The sequence below is a fragment of the Octopus sinensis genome, linkage group LG15 (genome assembly GCF_006345805.1).
Source record: "Octopus sinensis linkage group LG15, ASM634580v1, whole genome shotgun sequence".
Taxonomy (NCBI): domain Eukaryota; kingdom Metazoa; phylum Mollusca; class Cephalopoda; order Octopoda; family Octopodidae; genus Octopus; species Octopus sinensis.
The window spans coordinates 56,805,227-56,823,107 of NC_043011.1; the positions used below are offsets into that span (position 1 = coordinate 56,805,227).

At 37.7% G+C, this 17,881-nt stretch overlaps 1 protein-coding gene across 1 annotated transcript in view; it reads left to right on the forward strand.

Moving 5' to 3' along the window:
* Positions 1-8,934: 8,934 nt before the first annotated feature.
* The window catches only part of LOC115219699 (serine-rich adhesin for platelets-like), a 219,042-nt gene continuing 210,095 nt past the window's right edge, over positions 8,935-17,881 (forward strand). The window contains exon 1 of the mRNA XM_029789875.2: positions 8,935-9,898. The gene's annotated coding sequence lies outside the window, so the exon portion shown is untranslated. The remainder of the gene's footprint in view (positions 9,899-17,881) is intronic.

The window sequence follows — 17,881 nt, forward strand, 5'->3', positions numbered from 1 at the left end:
AGGAGAGGAAAGCTTGTAAAGACTGCAGAGAAATGAAGCAAGTGTGAGCCGTTGGATGTGTCATATTAATCAGCATGAAAAGCAAATCACAAACGGAGAGATTCTAACAACACCAGAAACATCAGATGAGGAGGCATGCTTTATTTTCAGTTGTTTTCTGAATTTATTCAATTTTGTTGGTCAGTTTTTGTTTCAACTTGACTGATTTTCAGTTTAAATCTATTTATTTCTTTTGTCCCAATATTGTTTTTCGTTGTTTCATGTTTGATTATGAATGTGCTTCTCACGATGTTTATTATGTTTTGTTATGTGGTACTTGTGACACTCTATGTAACCTTAGAAAATACACTTCCATTACATCTGAACTCTAACAGCTGATCCAGCACGTGACTGACACTTCATTGACACACCAAAATAACAGTTTGTGGCTGGAATTGATTCGGAATGCGATCTACAGGAAAAACAACAGCTAAGTTAGTGCTAACATCTTTCATACAGGGAGCATTAAAAAGCTAACTAAAAATAGTTATACAGTGAAGGAATAACATCATCATTGTCGTCGTCATCATCACCATTGTCATCACCACCACCACCACCACCACCACCACCACCACCACCACCACCACCACCACCACCACCACCACCACCACCACCACCACCACCACCACCACCACCGCCACCACCACCACCATCATCATCATCATCATCATCATCATCATTGTCAGCATCAATTAACAACTGCTTCCCATGCCAACATGGGTTGGACTGTCTGAAAGGTGTTGGTAAGCCAGAAGGACTGTGTCAACCTCCACTGTCTGCTTTGGCATCATTTCTATGACTGGATGCCTTTCCTAATGCCAACCACTTCACAGAGTGTGCTGGATGCTTTTTGTGTGGCAACCTCCTCCTCCTCCTCCTCCTCCTCATCATCATCATCATCATCATCATCATCATCATCATCATAGGTTGGCCAGTTTTGACAAGATCCAATTAGTCCAAGAGCCACATTGTGCTCCAATGTCTTGCTTTGGCATGATTCCTGTGGCTGGGTGTGCCTCCTAACAGCATGGACTGGGTGCCTTTTATTAGCCATCACTACAATTGAGGTTGCCATGCAGCTCACAAAACTACAAACCCTGGGGGAGTGGGGATTAGCTTTATGGTAGGGGATAAGAGGTTACAGTATGAAAGCAGGGACAAGGCAGAGCAGGTTCTCGTGGAGGAGCTGCATGGTTACTCACATATAGAAGAGAAGGAGAGAATGATGATGAGGTGCTGCAAATATTAATTTTCTAAATAAAAATATTTATTTAATGAAAATAAAATTAAAACAAACTTCTTATTTGTTTGTATATTGGCAATAAATATATGTTATCAATAACAATATTACTGTTTACCTATCAATTAATGACAGACATAACATTATCTGATACTACTAACTGTACTAAAAACATGTCCTGAAATTATCTGTTTTATGACATTGTAACCTAAGGAGATAAATCCTATGAGATTGGTATTGTCTCTGCTTGAATGATCGATAGAGAGAAATAGAGACACAGCCAATTATATTGGTTCAAATTTTGGCACAAGGCCAGCAATTTCAGAGGAGGGATTAAGTCGATTACATTGACCCCAGTGCTCAACTGGTACTTATTTTGACCTCAAAAGGATGAAAGGCAAAGCTGACCTTGGCAGGATTTGAACTCAGAATGTGAAGACAGACGAAATGCTGCTAAGCATTTTGCCCAATGTGCTAACGATTCTGCCAGTTCAACACCTTCACACAATTACATTAACAGGTATTACAGAAGAGAACTGTGTGCACTTCTAGGAATCAGACACTTGATGTTTTAGGAGATCAAACTGATTGAAATTTTGTTTTGATGCACATATTTAATCAGTTTTTAACTTGGAAGATAAGGTTTATAAGCTGGAAAATTATAATAATCATATAATATATTAAAAATATATATAAAGGAAAGACAAAAAATACATTTGAAGGAAATACAGTAAAATATAATAAAATATTTTGAAGTAGGAGATAGAGTTCATTTTAAAAATTACAAAAATGGTAAAGAAGGTTGGGAGGATGGCTGTGTAATTAAAAGATTAGGTAACATGATGTTTTAAATTAAAGGACAACATAAGAGACACCTTAGCCAGTTAAAGATGAAACATACAGAAGAACGAAAGGTAATACCAATGTTAGTCTTCTATGATATGTTTGAAGTGCCAACACTGGGAAATATTGGACCCTGTAGAACTATAGCTTCAGAAAACAAAATCAGACTGAATATCTGGAAAAAATATCTAAATGAAAAAGATATTAAATTAAAAAAAAAAAAAACCAAGATTACTAACAAGAGTGCTTAGTACAACCAAAAAGGAAAAGTGCTGTGTGCAACGAACAATACTACCTTAAAGAAAATAATAGAAATTCCACTTTCTAACAGTAGTCAAAATCTCAAAAGGGGAGATGCTGTGATGAGAGTTACGATGCCTCCTTGCGAGAGATAGACTCATCTGAGTAAAGTATAAATAGTAATGATCCGAGTGAGTTCAGAGTTTGGAGTTGAGTGAAGTTTGTGTTAGTTTGCAGGAAAGTTGGAAGGTTCACAAGGAATATTGATTGTTGCTTCAGCTTCAATCTTCTTCCAGGTCACTGTTCTTATTTTGTTCAACATTTACCCTGCATTGCTTCTCTCTCTCTCTCTCTCTCTCATACACTAGTGAGTTCTATGAACATCAAATTCGTAAGCTTGATCCATATAAAATAGTCTGTAAATTCCTCTCTTAGCCCCCAAAGAAATGCTAATCAGCTAGAACTGTTTCATGGTTTTTGCTGTTTAATTTTGAGACGGGTCTAATTCACTAAAGATGTCCCTTCTAAACTATCCCACCTTTCTTTTTTTTTTTTGTACATATAATGTGTCATTTCTTTCTTTTAAAGGTAGAATGTAACTGGAGGAGATTTGGCTGCTATTTCTATCTGGTTCATCAACTGCAGAGAGACTCACTGTTTTCCTGTTTTCTGGAGGTAAGCAGAAGAAAGACAACCCACCACTGTAGGCAAAATGTCATTCTATCATATGCAGAGCCATCTTTAGGTGCTCAAGGGCCTTGGTGCTGTACCAACCTCCACACATATTCAACTGTTGCCTCCTATGTTAAAGTTCTGCCACCTTTTTGCCATGATCCCTTTGAGGGCACTTTCACAATACTTACGGAAGAATAAGCATTAATTCTTCTATTGTAATGTGTTTTCCTTTTCTTTGCAGATTATTTTATACCAAAATGGTTAAATTCTTTTTGATTTTACCCTTTTAAAATGAGTTTAAATCAGACCCCTATCAGAGACTACAAGCTGTATGAATTCAAAAGGGCCTCTTCGGTAATAAAAGTGACAACGAAATATTCATTTTGTCTTTGGAAATGAAGCTTTAAGTGTTTGGATATGAAAATGATGGTCTGGCCAGTTTCACTTGGGAATTTTCTTCTCTCACAGCTCTCTTGCTGTTTGAATGACCAGCTTCTGTTAATATTAAGCACCTGAAAACCATAGTTGAGGAAAATCCGAAGCAAGCTGCATGAGAATTAGCAAAACAGTTCAAGTCACACTTCAATCTTAAAACACTTTCATGAACAAGGAAATGTGTCTAAATTTGGTCAGTGTCTCCTTCATCATATGACAGTTTCTCAGCTTAATCAAAGAGTTCCCCTATGTTTATCATTGAAGAGTAGACTTGCAACCAAACCTTTCCTGGGTAGAATTATTATGACTGATGAAAAGTGGATTCCTTATTATGATATCCAATGAAAAAAGGAGAATTTATTTCCAAACCAGGGCCACAGCAGAAAAAGGTTACGCTCTGTCTTTGATAGGATATGAAGGGTGTCGTCTGTCATGTAATGTTAAACCAAAACAAAACAGTTAATGCAAAGAAAATATTGTCATCAATTGGAAGCATCAGACAACATTTGCAGAAAAAGCAGCCATTATTGGTGATTCTTAAAGGAATGTTGCTATTACATGATAATGCCACACCACATATTGCCCAAGTCACTTAGGAAAAGATCTGTGGCCCTAAATATGGACGCTTTGTGCCATCTTCCTTATTCTCCTGACCTTTCTCTGTCTGACCATCATCTTTTGAGATCATTGCAACATTATTTAGAGGAGAAAATATTTATTAATTGTGAAAAGGTTAAAAATCATGCTGAATGTTTCTTTGCTTTGAAATCTGAAGAATTTTATGCCTGAGGGATCAACAGTTTTCCAGATATATTAGGATTATGTTATCAATAATTAGAGGAAATATTACCTTGATTAAATATATCAATTAAGACCAAAGAAGCATTTGTTTTGTTTCCCATCTTGAAATCTGACAGAACTTTCATTCCAACATTATATATATCTTTGTCCCCTATTTACTTCCTTGACTGACACACAAACTCTTTAAATATTTATTATCCCTTACTCACCCCCAAACCCAACTTCTGCCTGACCAGAATTGTTCCCACACCTCACAAGTTAATGTCTACCCACCATATGTATACATTCCTCCTGAATCCATTAGCACTTTGTTAGCCCAAATTTCAGAATTCTTCTTGTTCTATGCTAACCATTCTTGGCAATGCTTCACCCTAGACCATCCTTGGCAACAGCTACTCAGATGAATGCAATTATTCTCTTAATCAAATCACTCCACATCTCACCACTTCAAGTCTGTCAAGTCATTCCCCCCCCCCACCTGTGCTGCATCATTTCAGGCAAAAAAAACCCAAAAACATGGTCTATAAAGCTTCAAGAGAATCATCTCCCTTCACTTTTCAAAGTGGATATCTCTTAACAGCACCACAACACTTGTAAGACGCCATACACTAGGCAACTCTCAATTTCCCCACCCTGAACAGCAACCAATCCTTGGCTCATCACCATTCACCTCCATTTGTTTCAAACAACAAGGTCACCAGTTCTAATCTCCCTTTCTCAAAGAATGCATCCTCAGCTAGCTCTCATACTTACCAAACTCTTTAATCTTCCTCTCAACTGATCTTTGGAAACTCATTACGTTGCATTGTTTTTCCAAGAAGAACAAGTTATTCTATTGATATCTTTTACTGAACCACTAAGCTATGGGGATGTAAACAAACCAACACCAGTTGTCAAGTAGTGTAGGAAGCACAAACACACACACACACACACATGCATGCCTATATACATATGTTTGATGGGCTTCCATACAGTTTCTGTCTACCAAATTCACTCACAAGATATTGGTTGACCCAGGCCTACAATAGAAAACCCTTGACCAAGGTGCTGTGGAGTTGGACTGAACCTGAAGCTACATGGTTGCAAAATGAGCTTCTTAACCACACAACCTGCATAAAATATTATTGCACTTCTCTTTAAACATGAACAGCACACAACTTGAGTCCTTGCGATCACTTCAGATGCTAGGCCTCACCATCACTGAAGGTCTTTCCAGGTAAGTGAACACCTTAAACATAGTAAAAACCTTTCTACTATAGGCACAAGGCCTGAAATTGGGGGGAGGGGGATAGTCACTAACATCAACCCCAGTACTCAACTAGTACTTAATTTATCGAACCCGAAAGAATGAAAGGTGAAGTTGACCTTGGCAGAATTTAAACTCAGAACGTAGCAGCAGACGAAATACCACTAAACATTTTGCCCAGCATGCTAACGATTCTGCCAGCTCACCACCTTAAACATAATAAATATAACACCTCAATGACTGGTTTATCTCTTCAGTACCAGAAAACACTGTATTTGATGGCATATAAGACACACTAATTCCAAAACCTCTCCAAAATTCACCTTGGGTCCTATGTGTGAAATAGGGTCTCCCATAAGCTTTAAGGCACTAAAAACATTTTTTTTGTAAAAATAGGCTCAGTTGTAGTTGCTTCCCAACCACATTGTTCTGGATTCAGTCCCTTCGTGTGGCACATTGGGTAAGTGTCTTCTAGTGTGGCCTTGGACCAATCAAAGCCTTGTGAATGGATTTTGCAGATGGTAACTGAAAGAAGCCCATTGTGTATGTATGTATATGTGTGTGTGTGTGTGTTTGTGTTTGTCCCCCCCCCCCCACTGCTTGACAATCAGTGTTGGTGTGTTAGTGTCACCATGACTTAATGATTCAGTAAACAAAACCGATAAAATAAGGACCGATCTTAAAAAAAATTTTTAATAAATACTGGGGTCAATTCATTTCACTAAAAATTCTTCGAGATGGTGCCCCAGCATGGCCACAGTCTAATGACAGAAACAAATAAAAGCTAAAAGCCAAAGGTGTGCTGCTGAAATTGCCGTGTACCTAATGCACCCCTGTGTCTCTTATTCTATTGAATAGTTTGTCCTTAACAAATCAGCAATTGTTCAGTTAAGACCCTTCAATGGGGTACAACTCCTACAACAAGGACAGTACTGATTCTGTCATTAAACATGAAGAAATTCTTGGCCACATCTAAAGAAAAATCACTCCACCAATTGGCCTTAAGTCACTCCCAAACATAAACCCCACGTGGTCCAAATGTGGATGTCTCTATTTCTTTTTTGCTTTTTTCTACAATAACCTCAGCTCTAAGGAACTGAAGTCTTATACTTTTCCACTCAGTTGCCTTTCACTCACTCCTATTTCCCCTTTTCTCGTTGTCCATATTGTATCCACTCCTCATTCCAGGTATTGCACTGACCACTGTGTCCAACCTTTTGTTCTCCAAATGCCAGCCAGCTGGATTCTTTGCAAGCTTTCCCTTGCAGTTGTCCACTTGCTACTATTTCAACATTAATGGTATCAAACTCATCAGTCTTGAAAGAACAGCCACTGTCCTTTCATCAAGATGAAACTAGAAAAATGAAAGTAAAACTAGCTTTTGGGTGCACGTGTGGCTGTGTGGTTAAAATACTTGCTTTGCAACCACATGATTTCAGGTTCAGTCCCGCTGTACAGTACCTTGGACAAATATCTTCTACTATAATCCCAAACCAGCCAATGCCTTGTGAGTGGATTTGGTAGACGGAAACTGTACAGAAGCTCACCATATGTGTGTGTGTGTGTGTTTGTCAGCCCACCTTTTGACGACTGATGATGGTTTGTTTATGTCCTTGTAACTTAGTGGTTTGGCAAAAAGACCAGTAGAATAAGTACCAAACTTATGAAAAATAAAACACAAAGGTCAATTTGTTCACCTAAACCCTTTAAGGTAGTGCTCCAACATGGCCACAGTCCAACAATTGAAACAAGTATATGATACAAGCAATGAAATCCTACAGAACTCATCAGATCTTTTCCCCCCATTTAATGGTTCTAATTTCTCCCAAAATTTTACAACAGTAAAATAATACTTTTACAATTCCAAATCTTGTAACTTATTTTAAATGAGAGTAAAAGTTTTTTCCCCCAAAACCAGTGAGGCTTTAATTAGGACATCTCACCTTGTTTGTTTTGGTGTCAGCTGTTTAGAAAATAAATAAATCAACCAGATTTGTTTTAAAAAAATTCTATATTTTCAAATGAATCCAATAAGTTTTTAGTTTGCACTCTGGCTGAAATTGTGTCACGTTGAAGTTCACCTTTTGGGCATACACACACACACACACACATATATATATATATATATAATACATACATACATACATACATATATATAAGTAGATATGTATATGTATACAATGTGTGTGATCCATATATATCATACATACATAATACATACACACATACACACTCATATATATAAGTAGATATGTATATGTATACAATGTGTGTGTGATCCATATATATATATATATATATATATATATATATATATATATATGTACACGCATATATAGGCCTATATATATATAAATAAATATGAATACATAGGAGTTTATATATATATATATATGTGTATATATATGTATATATATATATGTGTGTGTGTGTGTGTATATATATATATATATATGTAAAGTATAGAAGCTGCTATATATATATATATATATATACATATATAGGCCTCTCTATATAAATAAATATGAGTACATAGAAGTTTATATAGAAATATATATATATATATATAATGTTGAAATGCCTCCTCCTCCCCTTTATAATAATCTTCCTCCATCCATCCTCCTCCCCCCTGCACAAGCTTCCCTCCCTCCTCCCTCTTCAACTATTATGGTCTGTAATCTCAGAGCTGAGAATCACGTTTCGCAGCAGAGGTAACGTTGCGATCACGTGACACCTCTGTCGGTGGGAGTGAGAATTTGAGATGTCATCGCCATGCGTGTTGCCTTGGCTTGCTGTGTGTCTCCGTCGTCGTCGTAGTTTGGTTATTTACTATGACCCAGACACTCTCCCACATTGGCAATGTAGTAGTGTTTGAGGCGACGACTGGCGACAACTGGTCGCACCAGCAACAACAACAACAACAGCAGCACGACAATGCCACACCATTGTGCGCTGTCGAAACGACGACTACGGCCTCTGGAGGAAGCGGTTCCGTTCTGGGTCTGCATCATCATCATCATCAACAACAACAATACCAACCTAACAGCATCACCAATGTTACTGCTGCCAGTCTCACTAGTATTCCACAGCAAACAAAGCCCTGTTCGAGTTCCCTCAGCGATACCATCATCAGTTCAACAACTGCTATCATCCCATCGACTGCCGCCGTATCATCATCTTCTTCTTGTTCTTCTTCTTCCTTTGGCGCTGTTCCTCCTCTATCTACTGCTATCGACGTTACCCATGCCACCATCACCGCATCCCTGGCTGCCACCAACAACACTGGAAACTTCCCTCTTTTCACAAACACTGCCACCGCCGCAACCAACAACAACAACAACAACAACGGTACGGTTATCCCGACCTCTTCTTGTATCGCCTCCAACTCTTCTACGACTTTGCATCATCAAGTAGAACCTGCTACTATTGTTCCCTATTCCTCTGGACATCGCTTACTGTTATTATTACAACAACAACAGCAGCAGCAGCAACAACAACAACAGCAAGAACAACAACAACAACAACAACAACAACGGTACGGTTATCCCGACCTCTTCTTGTATCGCCTCCAACTCTTCTACGACTTTGCATCATCAAGTAGAACCTGCTACTATTGTTCCCTATTCCTCTGGACATCGCTTACTGTTATTATTACAACAACAACAGCAGCAGCAGCAACAACAACAACAGCAAGAACAACAACAACAACAACAGCAACAACAAACGTCAAGTGCGATCCCGAGCCCCACGGCTACGACAACGACAGCCCTGTTATCTCCGCGCTTGTTATTGTCACCCGTTCGCTCATCGACGTTGTCATTGTCTTCGTCGTTGAATTCATCCGGAAAAAAAAGCGACAACAACAACAGTAAGTTGGTGAAGAAATCGGCCAACTTGCTGTTACCTTCATCGTCGACTTGCACATTATCTCCACCATCGTTACCATTATTATCTTCTGGTTCCATTTCTGTTTGTTCTTCATCATCGTCATCGCACACCACAGTCTCTTCTTCCTTGTCATCGTCGTCGTCGTCGTCGTCGTCGTCATCGTCGTCGTCTTCATCGTCGTCGTCGTCGTCGGCATCGTTATCTCACCGGACAGCCCGATCCCCGTCCACCTATGACAATAACAACTCCAGTGCTAACAGTACTGGCAGCAGCAGCCAACATTCAACTCTGCCCCTATCTCCCAGAAGTGACCCTTCTCGTAAATGTCGCGGATCGGTTGATTCCAGGGGTCCTACTAGCTCAGGTGAGACGACAGCCACCACCAATACCGAAGAGGGACATCATCAGCGGATCTCTGCAAGTTGTGGAGAGACAGCTGGTGGTAAGGAACGTCTTTCAAAAATCGAGGAGAATATTGAGTCATCTATCAGGTATTTTCAATTATCTATTTACCTTACCTTTTTCTAAAATTACCTTTTCACAGCCATTTTATATCCAACCGTGTCACGATAGACCTGTACAGCATTCACTTATTTCCCTGTCGTTCTTTTTTTAATCTTTTCTAACCCTTATTATGTATGTTTGCACATTTTTCCAGGGCGGCAGGATTTGGCAGAAACGGTCGAGTGTCGGTTAAAATACCTTGCGGTATTTAAAGTCACGTCCTTTAATGTTCTGCGTTCAAATCCTGCCGGAGTCGCTAAAATAACATACCAGTCGAATACAGGGAATCGATCGATTCGACATTTCCCTGAATACTGCGCGTGTCTTAGCTTTTGTAACATTCATTTCTTGGATCTTCGTTTATTTATATTTAAACAATGATGTATTTGGTTGGTTGTTGAATGAAGCCTTTATCACTTGGTCTTAATTCGATTCCATGTGTATTTCATAGACAGCGAACAAATTTTATTTAATCGTTAATAACAATAATAACATCACCTGGGAATCTAAAATATATTTTTAAATCCCCACATTTCCAGACATTCATTATCCTCTCTGTCCTTCATTATTATTTAGCCTTTTTTATAAGTCATTCTTTATTTTGGTTTATTTTTCTTCCCAGAGAAGGAAGAAGCATCCTATATCTATGTTCTCTGTGTGTGTGTGTGTTTTTTTAATGCTGTAAACTAAATCTTTAAATTCCTTAGTAATTTTGGCAATTCCAACATGAGTCTCTGGTTTAAACGAAAACTATGTGATAGAAGGAAACAGAAAAAATATTTATATATATAAACCATTCTGTGAGACTTTGCTGCTTCTTTTGGAAACGTAATTTACTGAGCATTTCTAAGACACAGTTTCAATTTCTTTGAATATTTTATTTCACTTAAAAATAAATGTTTACAATGTCTTAGAATTCCTGTGATCACTGCTGGTTCGCTAATTGCATGACAAATATTTATAATTAAAAGAATGGAAAGGTTTTTTTTTTAAAAACAGTACGTATAACTTAAAAAAAAGATAAGGCAGTTATGTGCACTTAACTGTGTGTGTGTGTGTGTGTATATATGTATATTATATACATATATACTGTCTCATTCATGTGTGTGTGTGTATATGTATATTATATACACACACGCATACATTGGTGTTCTATTTACAAAACATTAATGTATGCTTGAGGTGTGATTTTTAAAAAATTTGTTTATAATTTGAAATATATACTCAAGTGTGATCATCTGATGTTTCGCATTTCTAATAAGTTGGAACTGTCAGTGTGTGTGTATACATATATACATACATACATACATACATGCATATATATATATATATATATATATATATATATATATCTATATATATATATATATAGCAATAATAATTCTCTAAAAGCAGTTATATATATATATATATATATTATATATACACTCGCAAGCGCGCAAAATACGTGTTTGTGTGTATCCATACACATTGTCATACACACATGACAATGTGGCTTTTTTCCCCGTCTAATAATGAAAGTAGGTCTTTGAACACACACACACACACACACCGTATATTCATTCTATCGCATCTTCTCCCCATGCATTATTTGTTGATGCGATTGTGTTGCTCTATTGATGCATTTTCCCGAGTCAAATGGACACATTTTTCAATCTGTACCTGTATATATATATATATATATGTGTGTGTGTGTGTAAATTTAACTACAAGGATTGTGTACACACACACATATGCGCGCGCACACACAGACATTGTAATCGCTAATGTTTTCGATAGTTGAGAAACGAAGCATGCCGTGATGGCAACCTTTATTATTCCCTATCTGTTGAGATTAACCAACTGCAAGGAGCCCAATAATCGATCGACGTGGAATCTTCATAGCTAATATTATACTTACTTCTCCTCTTCGCTCCACTGTTGTTTGTTTACTCTTTCCTTTTCCTCTGTCACCTGTTTTCCGTCTATTCTTCATGTTAACCCAGCTTATCCAGACCTGATTAAGGGATCAGCTCAGATTTACATCATTGGAAGCGCTGCCTGTATTTAGATTATATTATCTGGATACAACATGTGTATATATATATATATATATATATTATATATATATAAATGTATGTATATATATATAAATGTATGTATATATGAAGCCGATACTTGTTCGTTACAACCAATACAAGATTGGGTGATGAAACTGGGATTAGGTTTTAACTGTCTCATTTAATGCATTATTTTGTTGTGTGGATAGGTGGATGGATGGATGCACTTGTGTGTGTGTGTATATACATACAAGCATACATACCAATACAATTCACATATATATATTTATATATATGTGTACTTGTGCGCATATGTCTGTGTATACATGCAATCATATATATATATATATATATGTATACATGAATATATGCACAGATATATACATACACACACATGCTCTCTTCGTGTATATATGTGTACATGTGTATTATTCACGCATTCGTACATGCACTTTGTGTCTCTATACACACACGCGCGCGCCTATTCTCTCTCTCTCGCGCGCACACACACATATGTAAGAATAAATTAATGTATTGATTTTTTTCCCTGTATTTCTTACATTCCTATAAATTTTGAAGTCCTTGTACCAATTAAACGGGAACCATAAAGATTAAATATGCTCGCATTTCATTTTATTTCGTGTAAAATATATATTTATGCCCGTCAACGACACACATACATACATATATGTGTTTGTGTGAGGGTTATATATATATATATATATATATATATATGTGTGTGTATATGTGGCACTCAATATCGCCACATGGTGGCTAATAACACAACTGTCTGTATTTGTTTTTCTTCAGTCAATGCCAGATCGTTGCAGCCTCATTTACTGTAAATTCTGCCCTTCTTCTTCTTCGTCTTCTCCTTCTTCTTCTCCATCCTCCAAACGTGCAGCTTCCTCATAGTTTTCCCCCACAACTACAATAAATTCGATGCAGTGAAAAATGACGTCAAAATCAATTCTCCCGGTGTGTTTTCCCCCTCACACACTCTACATTAGAGTATCTCTCTCTCTCTTTCTCTCCTCCCTCTCTCTCTCTCGTTTTACTCTGTTCATCTTTCTCTCTTTCTCTCCTCAACCCTGTCATATCTTTCTCTTCCTTTCTCCTCCCACTTCACTCATTCCCTATCTTCCTCGTCAACTGTTTTACGTCCCTTTCTGTTTGTCTTACTCTCTTTTCTCTCTCCCTCGCTCTCTCTATCTCTCCCATTTACTTTCTCTTTCGTTCTCCTTTCTCTCTCTCTCTCATTTCTGTTCGCCTCTTTTTCTCTTTATCAATTTCTCCTTATTTCTGTGGTCTTTCTCTCCCTGTCTCCCATACATTTTCTTTTCGAATCTCTCTTTTCTCTCCCCAGTCCTCTTTACTATTTCCATCTCATTCCTCTCTCTCTCTCTCACTCACACACACACACATATACATATACACACACATACATCCTGCTGTCGGTTAAGAGAACCACATCTTTCTTCCCTGCGTGTCAGACTGGATTGTCTGGCTTTTCAAATAACAATAACGCGAATAATAATAATAATGATAATAATGATTATAATAATAATAATAATAATGATGGTGATGCTGATGATAACAGCAACAATAATGATAACAATAACAATAAATAAAGAAAATTGAACAAAAAAACTTCTGATATCTTTTTTTCCTCTTGGAATCCTGTAACAACCCAATTTTGTGCGCGCGTGCGAGCGATGTGTGTGTTATCTATATTTTCCGCTCCCCCCCTCTCTTCCCTCCCCAATCAATATATTCAACATCATGGCACTTAGTTTTGGCATTGTTATGATAATTATGGCGCGATATCTTTGAATTATTTTTCCTTTTTTTCCATTTAAATATTTTTTTCTTTTCGTTTGCCCAATTCAATCTTTATATTCTCTTCTTCATTTCTTGTTCTGTCTCTCTCAGATATTCTCTCCTGAAAAATCTGCCTTGGTTTGTCTATCTCTCTGTATATGTGTCGTGTTGTTATGTCTAACTCACCACTATTCCCAAATGTGTATTTCTATAAGGTTAAATACTCTCTATCGATTTTAGGTTGAAGAGAGGCTTCGTTCAAATGTGTCTATTTTGACAGCTTCTGTTGACTTTTTAAATTGTTGTTATTCTTTGTTAGTGACGGTGGTGGTGATGCTAGAATCTTGAAATTGTTATAGTTTTATGTTTTGTCATGTCGCCTAAAATATATTAGCCGAGGTTAGTAACAGATCGGTTTAATCGAATATAACCCATACGAAAATTAGCAGCCTGTAACAATCCCTCCAGAGCTAAAGATACCGACTAAAGCCTGAACAGCTGTCTGTCTACAAGATCGTTTCAACGTTAACAGGAAGTGTTTCAGAACTTTCTGCAAATAAACGAGTTTTCTGAACGAAAACAAATTGAGTATTCTATTGTAATTCTATTCATGTGCGCATAATTTGCGGGCATACTTGTTTTGTATCTATATGTATGTATATAATCGAATTTGTTTGTGTGAATACGCACACAGACACCTTGTTATATTTGGGGATGGTCGCCGTTTTTGAATTAAACACTACCGCTATTTATTTGATCTTCACTTTATTATTTATTATTATTTGTCATTGTTTTTTCTTCACACGTTCTGTGACCTCTTCAGCGACTTTCTGTCCCACGTGTCTCCTCTCGCCCTTTTTATATCCTGGGGAATTTATATGGGACTCACAGCCAATGACCTCGAGGATAAGTTCATTCAGCATCTACCAATGTGGAGACATGGAACTCCATGTACTATATCCTCTGGAAGCTCCTGGTTCTGCTAAAGTACATTCCCAGTATAACCTTGAATATTCTTAAAGGTACCACTTTAGTCCCATGGGGCAAACAACTACTGACTTTGTCATTATTAGAAACAGCATATATTGCAGTAGTCAGCTATATACTTCAACAAGAAAACTTAACTGTCATACAGCTACCTCTGGAGGAGCTCTTTGTCAGCTTGTTTCTCACATATATATGTGTTTGTATCTATCTATCTATATATGAATGTGCATGTGTGTGTATATATATATATATGAGTGCATATATAGGTGTATGTGTGTGTGTGTATATATACACGCACAATGCACACATTCTTATGTATTTATACACACATACACTATTGTACTTAACTCATTAAATCCTACTGTCCTATAAATAGGACACCAAATGAGAACATTAAATAAGCTATATCACATTGTTCCAGTGTCCTATTTATAGGACACCAAGTATTTCCATTTCTACTTGAAATAAAGGAGTTTTCATAATTATTTTTTTCATTTTAACCTATCTTTAATCGTCTGTAAAAATTTTAAAGTAATATTCAGAAATTTAAGTACTCTGGGACTTAATGGGTTAAACTTTTCGCTCTGCACCGAACATAAGCCTTGACAACTTTTATCCTGTTCTCCAGTCTGGGCAGTCTTCTTTGTGTATCTCTAGTTGGTACCCTCCTTTTCAACCCTGCTTCTGTATTCTACTTCCAGCTATTTCTTCCTCACTTCCTCTCCTGGGTCCATATATTTCCCTGAGGGAAGGCCTTCCTTTCCCATGTCTTGTTGGCACTGAATTGTTGTCAATGATTCTGTAACTTTGCTTTTTGTCTAGGTAGTAGTTTTCTATGCAAACCCATTTCTTCTTCAGGGGAGAGGTGGGCCATATTAGTCTGGCCTCTGGACTTTGACCTGTCCTGCATGGAAGGCCCTTCTAGGGACTTGTGCTCTGCTGTCATAGCTCTCAGAGTCATTGAGGTACACAAGCTACTACATTGCAACAAGGACTGGACCTTGTGAATATATTATTGTACTGGTCAATAATGCCATCAGATATGTTTTGCTTGATTAAATGTATTGAAAAATGATGATGAAATATAGTGTAAATATTGGAAACTACATTTATATAGACAAGTATATACTCACTGTAGCAGACACTGTATTGTATCATCTTGAAAGAAACTCTTCTGGTTCAATTTTTGTTTCCATTATTACACAAATTGAAAGTTTTCTCATTCTTTCAAATCTGTCTTTACATCTGTTTCTTGTACAGTCTCATTTCAACATTTCTATGTTTCATATATATGTGTGTATCTGTATACCTGTGCATGGGGGAGGGGGGACTGAGAGAGATAGAGAGAAGATTAATGTATAAACATCAAAGAATAAATCCATGGTAATTAAGAGGTCACTAATCAAGTTATTAGAGTGCTGTAAATCCAAGTGGGACCACCTTGCAGGTCTGTACCACTTAGTCAGCTAAACTGATCATTAACATATTTAGCATTATATATGTGAGTGTGTATGCATGTGTTTGTGTATGTCTCTCCTCCACTGTTTGACAACCGGTGTTGGTTTGTTTACATTCCCATAACATAGCAGTTCAGAAAAAGAAACTGATATAGGTACTAGATATGAAAAATAAAAAAAAATGTACTCAGGGTGATTTGTTTGACTAAAACCCCTTGAAGGTGATGCTCCAGCATGGCCACAGTTCAATAACTGAAACTTGTATAAAGTAGAGGTCATTTACTCTACAATTAAATTCTGTTTATGGATGTATTTAATCTGAGGATAAAAAGTCTGACAATGAAGCTTTGGTGTGCTTTAGGTGTTTTCGCCCAATAAACACTCACAACACCTGGTCTGGAAATTGAAACTGCGATCCTACAACCGCGAGTTAGCTGCCCTAACCACTAGGTCGTTGTGCATCCAACACACACACACACACACATATATATATCTCACAATATATGGGTTCAGGTAAACCGGTAGTACTCAATAAAACAGCTCCTTAATGTATCATTGTGCAACCCATTTAGAATATACTAGCACTATGACCTGGCAATTGGAGTCAGCATACTTTACAGTGAGACACCTATATCTGTCCCTTCTGTGCCTTAAATCTCTCAGCTGGCACAAAACCACACTCCTGCAATACTACTATCCACCCCACTCCTAGTTGAGGGGGTCTTTGTCTTGCAATGCACTTGGGACCCTGTCAGTGCTTGTGCCTTGTAAAAAGCACCCAGTGCACTCTGTAAGGTGGTTGGTGTTAGGAATGGTGTCTAAGCATAGAAACCATGCCAAAATAGACAATGGTACCTGGTGTGACTCCCGGCCTTACCAGCTCCTGTGAAACCATCTAACCCATGCCAGCATGGAAAATGGACGTTAAATGATGATGATGATGATGTTCACACACATACACATACATGGTAGGCTTCCAAACAGTTTCTTTTTTCCAAATTCACTTACAAGGTACTGGTTGGCTGAAATTGGTGTGCACTGGGAGTGAACCTGAAACCAAGCAGTTGCAATGTGAGTTTCTTAACCACAAAGCCCTGCCTCCAAAAAATGACCTGTATCATAGTTCAGTGAATTCATTGCGAAATGCAGAAATAGCTGCTAAATCTCCCTCCACTGTGAACCTACCATCTTTTGTAGAGCAAAGACTCGTTGAATGATGTACTTTTAGATACACAAAACAACAGAATTGGTCAATGCTTCAGTGTGTGTGATCATAGGTCTTCTCACTCAAGGCCAGCCTGGGGCTAAACAGCAGTGACTTTTACAAGGCTTTACTTTTGTCTGTTTACAATGTCTGATGTTGTAACCATGGAGAGTCTACCGTTCAGCACAAAGACCCTGCAATGGCTCAAAAGTCCCCTTAGCATTTATCACAAACCAGTTAACAATGAATGTCACCTGAGGTTAGTTAATTATCCTAATGCCTTCTCTCTCACGCAGCCCATCTCCTCATCACTGCATACAATGCTTCCCCCCCACCCCTACACTAATCAGGGTAGCTGCTCTGTTGTTCTGTCATCTACCCAGTTTAACTGTCCAGGATTAACCTGGACAGTTAAACTAGGTGTGCCTCCACACCTCAGTTGGATTATCATTAATTTGAATC